The sequence below is a fragment of the Callorhinus ursinus genome, unplaced genomic scaffold (genome assembly GCF_003265705.2).
Source record: "Callorhinus ursinus isolate GAN/ISIS: 27379988/994484 unplaced genomic scaffold, GSC_fseal_2.0 scaffold8, whole genome shotgun sequence".
Lineage (NCBI taxonomy): Eukaryota > Metazoa > Chordata > Mammalia > Carnivora > Otariidae > Callorhinus > Callorhinus ursinus.
The window spans coordinates 42,390,094-42,402,877 of NW_027397070.1; the positions used below are offsets into that span (position 1 = coordinate 42,390,094).

Here is a 12,784-nt window from a genome sequence, read left to right on the forward strand (position 1 = left end):
ACAGTATTCTGTTACAGCATCTCAGACTGGCTAAGACAAGTATCTAGCATTACAGGTGGGTCCCTTAACATGGAATTTAATGCCCAGATATCCCTTGGAATGTCTTGGTGTGTCCCCGGGGGTTCGCGTACCCTGGGTGGCCCTGGGCAGGCAAGCTAGATGGAGCAGCTGCTGCAGCTTCAAACACCAAGTAAAGATAACCTTGACCACCCACTGGGAGGTGAAAGCCGCTGCCTCTCACGGTGTGGCTCCTGACGCATCACCCTCAGGGCTGCCTGCGCCTGGCCTCACCTTCCCTCTCTTGTGACAGAGTGTTTTCTGAAACTCCTCTCTCTTTCTCTTTTTTAAGCAGGCTCCACACCCGGCATGAAGCCCAATGTGGGGCTTGAACTCACGACCCTGAGATCAAGACATGAGCTGAAATCAAGAGTCCGGACGCTGAACCGACTGAGCCACCCAGGTGCCCCTGAAACATCTCTGGTCCTTACGTTGTCCTTGCATGCTTACCCAGTATTTATTTTTCATCACGGCAGTGTCACTTAGAGCCTTTGAGATAACCGGCTTGGGTCCCCATGCTCGCTTTGCTGTGTGACCCCTGGAAGTGACTTCCTCTGGGTCTCCATCTCAGTCACCTCTAATGAAAACTCGGTTTGTTTTCAGGTTTAAGTGATTGAATGCACACACGGACTGGGCAGCCATGTCAGGAACAGTAAGCACTCAATACATGTAAGCTGTTAGTATTATTATTGGCATTGCCCTAAATTTGGCCTCTTTCAAACCTTCCTGGGATAGGCAATACTCGTAAAATGCTTTGAGACTCAAAAGAGAAATCACTGCGCAGAATCTCAAGCCCTGCTGTTAGCATCATATTAGTGTGCTCCTCGTTAGCCCCATTTTCTTGGAGGAGGTTGGGTTGAGGAGGCAGTGTGCTGCGCGAGGGCTGTGGGGAGCACAGCACGGCCCCTGAGTCAGAGCTCCATTCTGCTCTCAGCCTCTGTTTTCCAGGGCTCCACTCTGCCCACCTCGCCATTCCATACTGAAATTGGCCTTGGCCAATTTCTTTCTCTTTCAATGGAAAGAGCAAATGGGCTTTGAGTTTAGACAGACTTGGGTTTGAATCCCGCACTGTCATAGTTATGGACCTTGGAAAATAGACCTCTAAAAAGAATGTATTTCCTCTTCCATAAAATGGGATTAGCAATACCCATATTTGGTGTTGAGAGGGTCAAATGAGCTAAGTCTACAAAACCCCTTGCACGGGACTTGGCACAGAGGAGGCCTCCGACTATTCTTGAATGTTACAAGGTACAGTAGGTAATTATTAGCGTAACTTCCTACATCAGACCTAGTGAGAAAAATAAGTATGACTCAGGCCAATAAGGTGGTTTCACACATCTTTGCCAAAGCAGAGCCTATACAGGAAGACAGATAAGCCTGTTCAGCCTGCCCAGTAGAAGGGGGTTGGGTGGTTGTAAGTTGGACCTAAGGCAGACTGGGCCATTTTGAAGTTGAGCGGCTCATTTGTTCAACATTTAGGCAGCCAGCCTAGTTGATGATGACCCTGTTACACTTCATCCTCGTCTATGAGGTAGGCTCCCTATGTTTATACCATGTGACCTGATCTCCTCTGATGGAACGAAAAGAGACACCTTGCCTAAACCGGACTAATCAGATTTTCCGTCCAGGGAACTTGGATCGGGACTAAGAGATTTCACTTTCATTCTGGGATCTGCTTTGGAGGGAGAAGATATAAAAACTGGGGGACGTGGTGTGGCCAACTTCTGCCATATGGACCAAGAGGCAGGGCAAGCCAGTCTGCAGGGAGCAAGCAAGTGAAATTAGAGAGAGAGAGAGAGGAGAGGGAGAGGAAGACTATATTTCTATATTCTTGACAGTTCCCACTTCCTGTTTCCAGACTCCTTCTCAGGCCTGGATCCATTCTTGCCCTTGGATTTCCTTAGACATTTCTGAGTGCTTGCTTAATGATAAATACATCTTGTGTTCCTTGCACTGGATGATGTGTGTGAAGCTATTTTGCGCTGAAGTTACAGAAGCCAGCTGAAGTAAAAAGAAGAAATTAGTGGAAGGTCCCAGGGCTCTCATGAGGTTGAGGAGGTTTGAACAACTCAGTTTCAGGAGGAGGCAGCATTAGGGCCATTCTGAGTACTTTGGCCACAGACTGGGAAGCAGACTTCCTTCTGGCATGTGTGCCATTAAGATGCCTCCATGTTGTGTCTCTCAGTTCCAAACTCAAAATTCCTGAGGTAAAGAGAATCTCATTGACCCATGATGAGCAATTACTCATGGCTGTGGGGTAGCTCCAGGCAGCGGAGGGTCTAACCAGGAGGGCAGGACATACCGCTCCTCAAGAACAAGGAGTGGGCATTGGTCAGCCAGCCCGGGGGTGTTGCGTATGGGCTGGTTTATGTGGCTGCCTATAGGGCAAGGGGAATTGTCTTCTTGCTGAGAAGGAAACAAGATTTATAAAATAAGGTTTCTGACATCAAGAAGTTTATAGTCTGCTCACAAATAATCCTACTCCAAGGCAGCTGTGGCAATTGCTAGAGGAGATGTAAAGCATGAACACTACAGGAATTTAAAGAAAGGCAAGTTGCCTTGCAGGTGTGGGTACTACAGCCCAGATTCTAGGCAAGGTCAAGGTTGACAAATGACTTATTGAACAAAACACTAAAAATGCACTCGACATGCCTTATAATCATAACCAGAAGGAACATCTATTTAAAATCAAATGTTAAATGCAATAGAGTATGAATGTGTTTTTTGGTGCACTAATCCGGAGTGTGTGAGCCACGTTGTCATACAAATAGGCACCAAGTGAAGCGTAGATACACATGATTGTGTCCTGCCCAAAAGTAAGGTAAGTTACTCATATTCCTGGAACCCTTGGTCCTGCCCAGATTGTAAGCCTCTGGTCAGCCAATCTCCCCCCAACTCTTGTCCCCATAGTGTTTGTGCTTGGGATCTCCTGGACCCTTCCTCCACTAGTCACTGGAAGCCTCCTTCCAAGGCAAATACAGTTTTAAAATATTTATTTTTATTGATATATAACTGACATTCAACATTATATGAGTTTCAGGTGTGTAATGTAATGATTCAATATTTGTATATATTGCTAAATGATCACAATTCATCTGCTCACCGCACATAGAATTTTTTTCCTTGTGATGAAAACTTTTAAAATCTGCTCTCCTAGCAACTTTCAAATATGCAATAACTGTGTTTTTAACTGTAGTCACCATGCAGTACATGACATCTGCAGAATTGACTTATTTTATGGCAAATACATTCTTTTTCTTTAAAGATTTTATTTATTTATTTGAGAGAGAGAGAGAGAGAGAGAGAGAGAGACAGTGGGGGGAGGATCAGAGGGAGAGGAACAAGCAGACTCCCTGCTGCTGAGCAGGGAGCCTGACGAAGCCATCCCAGGACCCTGGGATCATGACCTGAGCCAAAGGCAGACGCTTAACCGACTGAGTCACCCAGGTGCCCCATGGCGAATACATTCTTAATCTGTCCTCAGAATACTCTCTCCCCATCTTGGCCTCTAACAAAAACCTGGGTGACTTCATCTATTTTCACTGTCTAGCTGCCACATCTCTCGGGATCTCTTTCAACTGTATCTTCAAAACTGTTCTGGAGGTGCCTGACTGGCTCAGTCAGAAGGGCTTGCAACTCTTGATCTCGAGGCCATGAGTTCGAGCTCCACGTTGAGTGTAGAGATAACTAAACAAAATAATAAAATAAACTTAAAAAAAAAAAAAAAACCCCAAACACCAAAACCTGCTCTGGCCTGCACTGTCTCCCACGCTTCAGACCCTATGCACCCGCTGCCTGCTGGCATCTCCTCCTAGACATTCCAGGACGTGGCTGTCCCACGTACTTTCAACTCAGAGAACCTGAGGGAATTCATGGGCACTACCCCCTCATCCTGTGTTCTCTGTGCACTCATACTAGGGCCTGGAGGTGAAATTTGATTCTTGCTTCCCCCTTACCCACCCTGCCACATCTATTACCAACGTGTTATAATTTACCTTCTCAGCATTTCTCTAATTTGTCCCCTGCCTTTACCATTGCCCTAGCAATCCCATGATTGACTGAATTAATGCACAATTGTCATTGCTTTGCCATCTCTCTTAGTGACCTATTGCTGTGTGGCAAATTACCCCACAACTTAACAGTTGGAAACAAGTATGTATTGTGTCCCACGGTTTCTGAGGGTTAGGAATCTGGGAGTGGCTTAGCTGGGTGGTTCTGGCTCAGCATCACTTAGGGGGCTGCAATCCTGCTGTCGGTGAGGGCTGTGGTTATCTCAAGACTCAATGGGGCTGGAGAATCTGCTTCAAGCCTGCTCACGTCGTTGTTGGCTGGTCTCCCTTCCTTGCCGGCTGTTGGCTGGAGGCTTCAGTCAGCCTCTCCTTAGGTTACCTGAGTGTCACCGCCCTGCAGCTGGCTTTTCTCTGAGGTAATGGTGTGTTTGTGTGTGTGACAGAGAGAGAGAGAGAGAGAGAGAGAGGGAGAGAGATATTACTTAATATGGAATCCACAGTCTTTTTAAACCTAATTTCCAACGTTTTCACTTCTGCTGTATTCTACTGGTCGCATAGACCAAACCTCGTGTACATGTAGGGAGAGTGTGAAAACTAAAATGTGAGGATCCTTGGGGGTCATCTTGGGAGTTGGCTACCACAACATCAATTTATCCCTTTCTTTGATAAAAACATCCCTTGATTGTCACTTGGGAAACCACCCCTACCCCACTATTAAGTTATGGTATAAATGGGGCTGCTCCTTTTCCATTTCTGATATGTGTCCCCATTTGCAGAATGGGTCTTGATTAGCTAAGGCCCATATCAATATATTTTGCTATGAATTGAATGTTTGTGTCCCTCTAAGATTCATATGTTGAAACCCTAATTTCCAATGTGACGGTATTTGGAAGGTAATTAGGGTTAGATTAGGTCATGAGGATGGGGCCTTCATGATGAGATTAACACCTTTATAGAAAGAGGAGAAGAAATGTGATTTCTCTCTTTTCATATTTGCCCCAAGGAAGGCCATATGAGGACACAACCAGGAAGAGGGCCCTTTCAAGAATCTGACCATACTGGCACCTTGGTCCTGGACTTCCAGCTTCCAGAAGTGTGAGAAGCAAATGTTTATTGTTTAAGCCCCCCAGTCTATGGTATTCTGTTATAGCAGTCTGAATAGACTAAGACACAGTTTTTCTGGCCATAGCGATAGTTCTTGAATGAGCAGATAACCTGGTTGAAAGCCAATGAGACATTAGGAAATATTTGCTAGAGCTTCTAAGAAGGATCAAAGAAGCTTCATTGGAAGCTCCTGGAAGTGATGTTCTCTCTTCCTCTGGATTTGGTGGCATGAGGTTCTGAGGCTAGGGGTGCTAACATCTTGCTAACACAAGCTGAGCCGGCCTGGGAATGAAGCTGACTCTCTGGGGAAGTAGAGCCAAATATGGATACTGGAGATGCTCCTTGAGCTCTAGATCAAGCCAAGCCTACAGCTGGGCCTGTCTGTAAATTTCTCAGTTATATATATACTTTTTAAAGATTTATTTATTTATTTTGAGAGAGAGAGAGTACGTGAGAGCGGGGAAGGTTAGAGGGAGAAGCAGGGCCCTTGCCGAGCAGGGAGCCCAATGCGGGACTCGATCCCAGGACTCCAGGATCATGACCTGAGCCGAAGGCAGTTGCTTAACCAACTGAGCCACCCAGGCGCCCTAAATTTCTCAGTTATATTAACCAATAGATAAACTTATTTTCTTAAGATGGTTATACTAGAAATTCTGTTCCTTGCCATATAGAGTCCCAACTGATTTTGGCCTCTTACAAACTTCCCCCTCTAAAACATAAATCTGATCATGTTATCTCCTGGCATAAAATCTTACAACATCTACTCAGTGTTCACTGGATAAAGTCTGAGCTCATTAACATGGTGGTTGAGGCTTACCATAGTCCTCTCTATCTCCACAACCAGCCTCTTCTTTCCATGCTTCTATTTTGAGCAACACTCAACTATTTATACCATATACCCTACTGTTCTGAAGAGGGTCCCTGGCTGGGAGCATATGAGCCTTAATCAGGAATTAAGGTGGTAGAAAACATAAGCGAGAACTAGAGTCAGCCTAATCAAATTAGCCTGGAAGTCCCAGACCTAGATCCACAAGCTACACTCGTTCTGTGTTAACCCTGGAGATCCTGGGCTTCTGGTTTTCCATCAGGCTCCCCGTTTCTGCAGCTCTGAATTCCTCACAGTGTCTTACTGTGCATTCAGCCACATCTCTACAGAGCTCAATAGGACAACATAATTGCACCCTCAGGATATCTTGTTCCACTTCTCCTTAACCCAAGCCATTTGAATTAAGTACTCGATACCCAAGCTCTTAAAATGGGACACTGTTTATTTGAGGTACAATGATGAGGAATAAACACACAGCAGAACTTCTCATTCCCTTCCACCGCTCTTTATCCAAAGTATCCAGTTTTCTTCTGGGCTAAACTTGGCCATTAGTGGGTACTCTGATTTATCAGACAGATGTCAAGTGTTCTGCACTGGATTGGTCCTGTGTGTCTTGACCCTAATTATTGTATTAGAGAAGGAATAATTTCCAGTATTGGAGATGATCTTTTTTTTTTCTTTCAAGATTTTATTTAAATTCAAGTTAGTTAACAGTATTGGAGCTGATCTTGCGGTGGGGGGCTCTCTTTGGGAGATCTCACATGTGTGTCCCACCACAATGGCTCTAAGTTGGTATAAGGAGTTAATACCTTTGAGGCTTCCCACTCAATGTTAAAGAGCTCAGTAATTGGAAAGATGGAAAGAGCTCAGTAATTGTTTGTTCCCAGTTCCTGACAGCTTGAAGGATGGAGTAGGTATAGAAGTCAACAAGCATTGGTAGGCTCTTGTCCAGTTCTCTTTCGTAAACCCCTTGAATAGTTTGGTCTTTGGAATGCTGCAGTCTGTTATCTTGTACCTATAGAGGACTTGGGGGCGTGAGAAAGAAGCTTTTGTGTTCTTCATGGAAGAAGAACATGGGTTCTCCCTGTTACAGCAGCCTAACCTCCACTACGATTTCTGTCTTTTCTTTTTTTAAAAAAAGATTTTATTTATTTATTTAACAGAGAGAGAGAGCACAAGCAGGGGGAGTGGGAGAGGGAGAAGCAGGCTCCCCGCTAAGAACGGAGCCTGATGCAGGACCTGATCCCAGGACCCTGGGATCATGACCTGAGCCGAAGGCAGACACTTTAACCATCTGAGCCACCCAGGCTTTCTGTCTTTTCTGAATGGAGAGCCAAGGCAGCCTGTCTCAGTTGGTACAGCTGCAATGTGCTGAGCAAACCAGGCACTGGGTCAAATACATTCCACGCACTGCCTCACTTAATCCTTATAACAACCCTATGAAGTAAGTACTATTATTGACTGATTTCTGACATGGGGAAGTGAGGCCTAGAAAGATCCGCAACACGCTGAAGATCATAGCGTCACTACTTAACGAAGATCGTCCAAGTGCCTATGAGGTGCCAGGCCCTACTTCAGCCTCTGGAGCTACCAGGGTGGATGTTGGGGCTGAAATTCCAGCACACACGACTCCAGGTCCTTCAGCCTTAGCTGATGGGCTCAGCTGCTTCCCCTGTATGTTCAGCCCACTGTTCTTTGCGATACCAACTGGATGCTTCTGTCCTTGTCCTAATGCTTATGCTGAAACCATTTACACATTCTAGCTCACACATTTCTAACACAGAGACAAAGATGCAGCTAAGGTTACTTAGCTGTGATGTGAAATGTTGTCTCCTGATTTAATAAACGCTATAAGGTTTTGGATTTCCCTTTTGGATAAACTTTGGAATGAAAATCCTTTGGAACCACTGAGGTGGAAGAGACATGCTGGGCTTCACTGCTTCCAGCTGTGTGACTTTGAGTTTTGGTGTCAACATTTTTTTTTTTAAGGAGTATGAATTGATTTTAGAGAGTTGTATGAGGGCTGACTTGGCTACTAAATCCAAAGCCCTGAACGCTATGCCTGGCACACAGTGAGGGGAAGATGAATGCAGCTTTTATTGAGGAGGATGAGAATTGCTTAGAGGCCACTGGATTTTGCAATCAGGTGGATGATGAACAGTGAGAGCAGTTTCAATGGAGAGGTGGGGGTGGAGAAGAGGAAGTCTGCTGCAGATGAGTGAGAGCTTGAGAAAGTGGCATCTCAGTGTGTAAAGACTACCTGCTCTGTTAAGAAATAAGTTGGCTTAAAACTGTGGAAGGAGCCGCGATGTCCTTCGACAGATGAATGGATAAAGAAGATGTGGTTGATATATACCATGGAATATTACTCAGCCATCAGAAAGGATGAATACTTACTGTTCACATCGACATGGATGGAACTGGAGGGGATTATGCTAAGCGAAATAAGTCAATTGGAGAAAGACAATTATCATATGGTTTCACTCATATGTGGAATATAACAAATAGTGCAGAGGACCATAAGGGAAGGGAGGGAAAACTGGATGGGAAGAAATCAGAGAGAGAGACAAACCATGAGAGACTCTTAACTATGGGAAACAAACTGAGAGTTGCTGAAGGGGAGATGGGTAAAGGGATGGGGCAACTGGGGAATGGGCATTAAGGAGGGCACATGATGTGATGAGCACTGGGTGTTACATGCAACTGATGAACTGTTGAACACTACATCTGAAACTAATGGTGTACTGTGTGTTGGCTAACTGAATTTAAAAAAAAAAAGAACTATGTTGGCTTAGGAAAGGCAAGATGGGGCAGTTTGACAAGTGACAGAGGCTAAGAGAAGAATTTCTTTAAAAAAAGTTTTAAGGCGCCTGGGTGGTCCAGTTGGTTAAGCATCTGCCTTTGGCTCAGGTCATGATCCTAAGGTCCTTGGATGGAGCCTCGCATTGGGCTCCCTGCTTGGCGGGAAGTCTGCTTCTCTCTTTCCATCTGCCCCTCCCCCCTGCTTGCTCTCTCTCTCTCTCTCTCTCTCTCTCTCTCATGCTCTCTCTCAAATAAATAAAATCTTTTTTTTTTTAAAGATTTTTTTTTATTTATTTATTTGAGACAGAGAGAATGAGAGAAAGAGAGAGAGCACATGAGGGGGGGGAGGGTCAGAGGGAGAAGCAGACTCTCTGCCGAGCAGGGAGCCCGATGTGGGACTCAATCCAGGGACTCCTGGATCATGACCTGAGCTGAAGGCAGTCGCTTAACCAACTGAGCCACCCAGGCGCCCTCAAATAAATAAAATCTTTTTAAAAAAGTTTTAAAGGGGGAAGCAAAGCAGGTTGGACAGTTAAGGATCAAAGAGGTAGTGGAGAGGATGGAACTTTAGAAAAAAAGGAGAGAGAGAAAAATAATCAATGGAGCAAGGTCTGGAATCTGGTGCACAAAGAACCAAAGGTTTGAACAGAAATTGCACCCCTTGTTTCTCTGGGACAGATGAGAAGAAGATGGGTGAAGACATAGGTAATCTGAAGATGGAGGGGTGAGAGATGGAAGCAGTGGCAGCCTGATAACTTCGATTCTTTTTTCTTTATTCCCAGACAATAGAAGATAATGTCTATTTTCTGTGTAATGTAGGAAGCACTGTGGTAGTTAGCCTTCAATGACCCCTGTCATGCCCTCCTCCTGGTTCTCATGGCCTGTGCAGCTCCCTCCCACACTGTCCACACCGTACCCGGGTTGGCCTCTGTGACCAATAGCATACAGCAGAAGCTCTGTGCTCTGGGTTGAATTGTGTCTTCTGCAGAAAGGTGTGTTGAAGTTCTAACCTCCAGTGCCTCAGGATGTGACCTTAGTTGGAAATAGGGTCTTTATAGACGTAATTAAGGTAAAATGAGATCGTTAGGGCAGGCTGTAATCCAATACGATTGGTGTCCTTATCAAAAAGGGGAAACTCAGACAGAAATTCAAACAAAGACAAACATGTGCAGAGGGACAATGAAGACACACAGGAGGAGACAGCCATGTGACTGGAGTGGTGCATCTGCAAGCCAAGAACACCAAGGATGGCTGACAAACACCAGACACTAGGAAGAGGCAAAAAGGATCCTCCCCTAGAGCTGTTGGAGGAAGCACAGGACTAGATACCTCTGCTGTTGGAGGAAGCACAGGACTAGATACCTCTGCTGATACCTTGATTTGGGACTTCTAGCTTCCCGAACTGTGACACAATACATTTCTATTGTTGTAACCCACCCAATTTTTGGTATTTTGTGATGGCAGCCCTAGCAAACTAATACACTATGGTATGTCATTTCCAAGATCAGTTTATAAAAAGACTGTAACTTCTTCTTCGGTGCACTCTCTTAGATCGCCCCTCTTGGGATAGTCAGCTGCCATGTCATGAGGACATTCGGGCAGCCTATGGAGAGACCGGCACGGGAAAGAACCAAAGTCTCCAGTCAACAGCCAACAAGGGCCTGAGGTATTTCAAAGTTGTGGGAGTGAACTTGGAAGTAGATCCCCCCAGTTGAGGCCTCAGATAAGACCGCAGCTCCAGCCGACAGCTTGACTGCAGTTTCATGAGAGACTCTAAGCTGAACCACCCAGGCAAGCCATTCCTGAATTCCCAAATCACAGAAACTATGAGATAATAAATGCTGTTGTTTCAGGTTGTTAACTTTAGGGGTACTTTGTTACACAGTAACAGATAATACACCTGCTAACAATGAAGGAGACATTGTTGCTTAACAAGAGGAGAGAGAGTATGGAATGGCTGCTGAGATCATGAGAAAGGGAGCAGCAAACCAACGATACAGGTCTGATTAGTGGATGCAAATTGTAGATCAGAACCACTTGGTGAGGGTGCCAGTTAGATATTCAGATGCCTGAGCATCACATTTCTGAATCAGGCTTTTCTCTGGGAAAATGGCACTGGGGATCTACTCTTGGAAAAGTGCCCAAATGATTCTTTTTAAAGAACCATTGAGTTAGGAGTGCCTAGGTGGCTCAGTCGGTTAAGCGTCGGCCTTCAGTTCAGGTCATGATCCCAGGGTCCTGGGATTGAGCCCGGCATCAGGCTCCCTGCTCAGTGGGGAGTCTGTTTCTTCCTCTCCCTCCCCCCCACCTCATGCTCTCACTCTCTCTCTCCCAAATAAATAAATAAAATCTAAAAAAAAAAAACCAAACAAAAAAACCAAACATTGAGTTAGAGGATAATTGAGAGCAGAGGTAAAAGTGGGACAGGACTAGAATTTAAACTGGGTGTTAATTCATAGCACAACTGGCATCAATACGCACTATGCTATGGACATATAAAGAATTTCTAAGTTTTGTCAATAATTCAATAAATTCTGAGTTAGTGGGAATTACTTTGTATCCCTAAGAAAATATTCTCAGGAGCCCTTATGCTAATCTCCCCTTCTCTTTGTTTCTAAAGATACTGCCCTATTTCTCCTTCAGCTCAATCCCTGTGCAGAGAAGCTCTGCCTATTCTGATTTCTACCTCACTCCAACCTTCTCTAGCCTTGGTGGTCAGGACTCCTCAAAGTCAGGAGAAGTGCTTCTGGGATTTCTGGGGCCACCCTAATGCACAGAAAGGCATCCCATGAAGGTCATGCTTTTGTGAAGAGGACCTTGACAGGAAAATCAGGAAGTGGGATGTTCTGGGCAGAATAGATGGTTAAATTCTGTAAGCCTCAGCTTCTTCATTTAAAAAATGCTATATACCTAACATGGAAGGGTTGTGTAAGGATTGACTGAGTTGATGTGTGCAGTGTCCTTAGACAATGCCTGGCACACAATAGTGGCTCGGGAAAGAGGAGCTGTCAATATTAAGAAGTATGGTAAGGGGGGTGTGTTTAGGTGCTCTGAACTTAAGTTTATCTGCTTCCCCATGACTGTCCCAATCAGGGTTCCAGCCATAACCTGAGTGAGATATGGGTATTTGGAGGAGGGAAGATGGAGCTAGATGATAGGTGGATTTTATGGGGAACAAAAAAGTGAGTTCCTAGATCTAGGTCAGCATTCCTCTCAGACTCCTGGTTGAGTATTAGAACGACCTGCAGCCTTTACTAACAAACTAGGGTTCCAGCCCAGACAATTAAATTAGAATTTCAGCCAGTAGGGACCCAAGCAGCAGAACATTACAAACACTTCCCAGATGATTTTAGTTTATGGCTGGTGTTGAGAAACACTGATGTAGGCACTAAAATTAAAGTAGTGGGTTCACAGGTCTTTTAATTATTATGCACTAAATTAACGATTAAAAAAAATCACAATGTAGCAATAGAAAGAAGTCAAATAGGGCTGTAGGGGTAAATCCGTCAAAAAATGGAACATTTTAAAAAACCATATATTTCCAAGAGAAATTAAGAATACCCTTTCAAAAAATCTTTAGAATTATTAGCTACAAGCAAGGAAGTAGCACTTTTTCTTTGTGTTGGAAGATTTGGATAGGAATTTTTAAGCATCTGGTGGTTTTTAGGGCATTTTCAGAAAAACAGAGTTACTGATTGGGATGAGTACTTTCCCTGGTCATGTGTTTGTATCATGTTAAGTGGAAAAACAGACACAAATTTGAATATACACTTTTGAAGAAACATGGCAAATGCCCATGACTATGTTTTTTTTTTTTAAAGATTTATTTATTATTTATTTTGAGAGAGTGAGAATGAGAGAGAGAGAGCACATGAGAAGGGGGAGGGTCAGAGGGAGAAGCAGACTCCCTGCCGAGCAGGGAGCCCGATGCGGGACCTGATCCCGGGACTCCAGGATCATGACCCGAGCCGAAGGCAGTCGCTTA

The 12,784-nt window shown here is 44.7% G+C and overlaps 1 long non-coding RNA gene across 1 annotated transcript in view; it reads right to left on the minus strand.

Moving 5' to 3' along the window:
• Positions 1-3,469: 3,469 nt before the first annotated feature.
• Positions 3,470-12,784, minus strand: part of LOC112822245 (uncharacterized) — an 11,904-nt gene continuing 2,589 nt past the window's right edge. Inside the window, exons 2-3 of the long non-coding RNA XR_003207652.2 lie at positions 4,375-4,478; positions 3,470-3,744 (exon numbers count right to left, since the gene is read on the minus strand). This is a non-coding gene — a long non-coding RNA (uncharacterized lncRNA). The remainder of the gene's footprint in view (positions 3,745-4,374; positions 4,479-12,784) is intronic.